Here is a 5,022-nt window from a genome sequence, read left to right as displayed (position 1 = left end):
TTGTTTTTCTTACATATCTGCATTAATTTATATTTTTCTACATTTAGAGCAAGCTGTCAATCATCACACTAAATAGAAATTCGGTACAAGTCATTCTGTATCCTTATACAGTCACTCCACTAATGTTTTCCGTACACTATATCGCCATTACCAAACTGTCTGGTTGCTTCTCAGCCTGTAGGTCAGATCATTTCTGTACGCTGAGTATAAGCACGTTGCAGTAGCCATTTTCTTCCTTGGTTTCCAGGGCTGCACTACTCCCTTGCTTTGTACTTATTTATTTTTGCTACTAATGATTCAGGATCCATTTTTAAACATACGGTTTCCAGTTCCTCATGTTCTGTTCTGGCTTCTCTTTTACACCGCATACGTGTAGTCGGATAGAGTGTGGTTCTTATGTGACGTTACTCTAGGGCCTTGGTAGTGGCGGGCTCAGCATACCGTAAAGTTATGTGCATGTGGACTGAATGTCAAACGTCAGAGACCCGAGCGTACAATCATAGATCCCCGTATTTCGTTTACTGCCAAACGACAACCGAGCGGCCACATAGTGCGCCTGGAACGTAAAACAAAATAATTTCCTGTTCCACATCGATATAAATCTGTTACACTAGAATTTCCTGGTTTCTGGAGAGGAACGAAATAGTGTTTCAGAACTGCTGCAAAAAACTACTTGCTTCAGCCATAGCGTGTTGTATATGTTTGATGCGTGACCAGATAACAGATTTTGCCTTATTTACTTAAACATTATCTTCACGCAGAACAGTGGCATGAATGCAGTCAAAACGGATAAATCACGTATTATGTTAGCCAAATTATTTGGTATATTAAATTCGCACCATATTGCAGATGCCACCTCAACAAAGTTAGCTTCCTTTATATCAGATGTCTCTACATCCTATAAAAATACGAATGAACAGAGGAAGAGAGAATAAATAAAATGAATCTTGGAAGAAAGTGGACCTTGAAACTGTTTGCTTACTTTTTGCTGGTGATTTAGCAATTTTAGTACAGAAGCTATAAGAAACAACGAACAGAAATTGTATAACAGGTACCAGAAAAAATTCGATTACAAATTTCTTTTGAAAGAAACAGCAAACATGACCAAAGTTAAAAGTGGACATTTATGGAAGTAAAATTTGGAAAAGGAAGGAAAGTTTTAGAATTTAAAACCTAAGTAATGTACCCAAATACTCCGCACCAAGCAGGAAAACTGCAACGGCATTCGATGTAACAAAAGGCACGCACAAAAAAAAGAAACTATTTCTCTGTTCAAAATTCAGAAACTACACTGGGGTGATTAAAAATCGGATGTATTTATACCTTACACCGCCTTGCTATGAACGCAACCAAACAATGAAAAAACAATGAGAAGAAAGGAAGTAGAAAAAATGCAATCAATCCTGCGATCTGGAAATTGAGAAGAAACAAGGAGGTGAAAAAATGAGAGAATATAGCAGATATAATAAGACAGCGAAACATTATATGTTACAGTGACTTAAAAAGAGTGGAAATCAAGAGAGTGACAAAAAATATTCAATTTCTTTGACAATAATTCAAAAACCGCAGTTGCATGATTCATAGCACTTAAGGCAAACACACAGGAGGTTGGGATAGCAGAAAAAGATAGCGAAGAAAATAAACATGAATACAGGGGAAAGATACAAAAAGGCAATCAGCTGTTTCAATTCGTCCTACTTGGAGAAATCCGTATAATAACAACAATAATAACAGTAATAATATAATTCCGCCTACTTTTCAGTATGAAGCGAAACATTTTTGCGTACAGTAATTAGTTGCCACTCGATGTCACAGCGACACGTACTGCAGATGTACCAGTATATTTCCCTCAAGAGTACGTTAAACGTCGAGTTCTTTTCGAAAATTATGTACACCTCTAAGCACCACAAGTGCATATTTTGACAACTGGGGTGCGGTAAAGCCGGCCGCTGTGGCAGAGCGGTTCTAGGCGCTTCAGTCTGGAACCACGCTGCTGCTACGTTCACGGGTTCGAATCCTGCCTCGGGCATCGATGTCTGTGATGTCCTTAGGTTAGTTAGGTTTAGTTTCAAGTCTAGGGGACTGATGACCTCAGATGTTGAGTCCCATGGTGCCCAGAGCCATTTGAACCATTTTGATGGTTCAAATGGCTCTGAACACTGTGGGACTTACCAAAAAAATGGCTCTGAGCGCTATGGGACTTAACATCTGAGGTCATCAGTCCCCGATAACTTTTTTTTTTTGTCGTCAGTCTACTGAGTGGTTTGATACGGCCCGCCACGAATTCCTTTCCTGTGCTAAGCTCTTCACTTCAGAGTAGCACTTGCAACCTACGTCCTCAATTATTTGCTTGACGTATTCCAATGTCTGTCTTCCTCTACAGTTTTTGCCCTCTACAGCTCCCTCTAGTACCATGGAAGTCATTCCCTCATGTCTTAGCAGATGTCCTATCATCCTGTCCCTTATCCTTATTAGTGTTTGCCACATATTCCTTTCCTCTCCGATTCTGCGTAGAACCTCCTCATTCGTTCCCTTATCAGTACACCTAATTTTCATCATTCGTCTACAGCACCACATCTCAAATGCTTCGATTCGTTCTAGGCGCGCAGTCCGGAACCGCGCGACTGCTACGGTCGCAGGTTCGAATCCTGCCTCGGGCATGGATGTGTGTGATGTCCTTAGGTTAGTTAGGTTTAAGTAGTTCTACGTTCTAAGGGACTGATGGTGTTGTGAAGGGTATGCGACGCAAACGCAGGTCAATTTAACAGTGGTTGAAATAGTATAGCGGAATAACTTCAGGTCTTAAGGTCTGTGATTACCGCATTCATACACTGAAGAGCGAAATAAACAGGTACATCTGCGTAATATAATGTAGGGCTCCCTTGAGCACGCAGAACTGACGCAACACCACGTGGCATGGACGCGACTAATATCTGAGGTAGTGCTGGAGGGAACTGACACCATGTATCCTGCAGGTCTGACCATAAATCCATAATAGTACGGGGGAAGGGGAGAGGAGGGATTGGAGAATAGCACGTTGCGTGGCATCCCAAATATGCTCGATAATGTTCATGTCTGGAGAGTTTAGTGTCCAGCGGGAATTTTTAAACTCAGAGGAGTGTTCCTGAAGTCACTCTGTAGCAATTATGAACGTGTGGGATGTCGCAATGTCCTGCTGGAATTGCTTAAGTTCGTCGAAATGCACAATGGACATGAATGGATGCAGGTGATCGGACACGATGCTTAAGTACATATCACGTGTCAGAGCCGTATCTAGACTTATCAGGGGTCCCATATCACTCCAACTATACACGCCCCACACCTTCACCAGATTTAACAGCCCACTGCTAACATGCAGGGTTAATGAATTCATACCCGCACACGTCCATCCTCTCGATACAATATGAAACGAGAATCGCCGGACTTAACAACATGTTTCCAGTCTTCAACAGCCCAATGTCGGTGTTGAGGGTGCCAGGCGAGGCTTAAAGCTTTGTGTCGTGCAGTCATCAACAGTACATGAGTTGGCTTTCGGCTCCGAATGCCCATATCGATCATGTTTCGCTGAATGATTCGCACGCTATATATGACGGTAGTATCTGTTCCCGAAAGAACAGTTACCGTGGACGACCATGCAGCTTTGCTAGAAATGAAATGATAATTAAATAGACACCCTAGCTGCAAACAGGCGTTGATGTACTTCATTGGGGACATGTTGAAAATGTGTACCCCGACCGGGACTCGAACCCGGGATCTCCTGCTTACATGGCAGACGCTCTATCCATCTGAGCCACCGCGGGCACAGAGGATACTGCGTCTGTAGGGACTTATCCCTTGCACGCTCCCCGTGAGATCCACATTCCCAACATGTCCACACCACTACATTCGTAGTGCGCCTAATAGATGTTTGCCCATCATACTCATTACTCGTGGCAGATTAATCTACCAAGTCCCGTACGAGTTCGGGCATAGCGTGTGCGTTCGCACACAAGAAGGTCAATGGCCGGGAAGCCATATTTTAACTATATATGACGGTAGTATCCGTTCCCGAAAGAACAGTTACCGTGGATGACCATGCAGCTTTGCTAGAAATGAAATGATAATTAAATAGACACCATAGCTGCAAACAGGCGTTGATGTACTTCATTGGGGACATCCTGAAAATGTGTGCCCCGACCGGGACTCGAACCCGGGATCTCCTGCTTACATTTTCAACATGAAGTACATCAACGCCTGTTTGCAGCTAGGGCGTCTATTTAATTATCATTTCGATTCGCACGCTGACATTTATTGATGGCCCAACATTGAGATCAGAAGCAATTTGTGAAAGGGTTGCACTTCTGTCACGTTGAAAGATTCTCTTGCAGTATCTTTTTCCCGCCGCAGCGATTTTGGAGATTTGATGTTTTACCGGATTCCTGATGTTCACGATACACTCGTGAAATGATCGTACGGCAAAATCCCCACTTCATCGCTACCTCGGAGATGCTGTGTCCCATCGCTCTCGGGCCAACATCACGCTCAAACTCACTTAAATCTTGATAACCTGCCATTGTAGCAGCAGTGACTGATGTAACAACTGCACCAGACGCTTGTTGTCTTATGTAGGCATCGCCGACCACAGCGGTGTATTGTGCCTGTTTAAATATCTCTCTATCTGAATACTCATACGTATACCAGTTTCTTTGGCGGTTCGGTGTATCTCATATAGTGGGAAGATTGCCCGCGGCGGGTATTTCTATTGATATCCTCATTTGAACAGCGAGGAAAGTAACCGTTAGCTGATTATATTATATTGCGCATGAGGTTGGTGACATGCCTTCCCTTCGTGCAAGGGAACAGCAGAGGGATCCACAGTTTACTGCTCCCTGCTTTCCACCTTTACCCTCGCAGCACGGTACTAATATGATTGTTGCCAAGACGGCTGTGTCCGCTTTGCAATGTAAGAGAGGTCGTTCTTAGTATGATGAGGTGTCGGATACTGCTACTTCTCACCCATCCCTCCTTGAAGTAACTTTGTCG

The 5,022-nt window shown here is 43.3% G+C and overlaps 1 non-coding gene across 1 annotated transcript; it reads right to left on the bottom strand.

Moving 5' to 3' along the window:
- Positions 1-3,726: 3,726 nt before the first annotated feature.
- Trnat-ugu lies at positions 3,727-3,801 on the bottom strand. The gene has a single exon. It is a non-coding gene; the product is annotated as a tRNA-Thr (tRNA).
- Positions 3,802-5,022: the final 1,221 nt, after the last annotated feature.

Source organism: Schistocerca piceifrons, chromosome 9 (assembly GCF_021461385.2).
Source record: "Schistocerca piceifrons isolate TAMUIC-IGC-003096 chromosome 9, iqSchPice1.1, whole genome shotgun sequence".
In the NCBI taxonomy this organism is placed as follows: Eukaryota; Metazoa; Arthropoda; class Insecta; order Orthoptera; family Acrididae; genus Schistocerca; species Schistocerca piceifrons.
The sequence above is the reverse complement of the archived record's forward strand: the minus strand, read 5'-3'. Positions and strand labels throughout refer to the sequence as shown.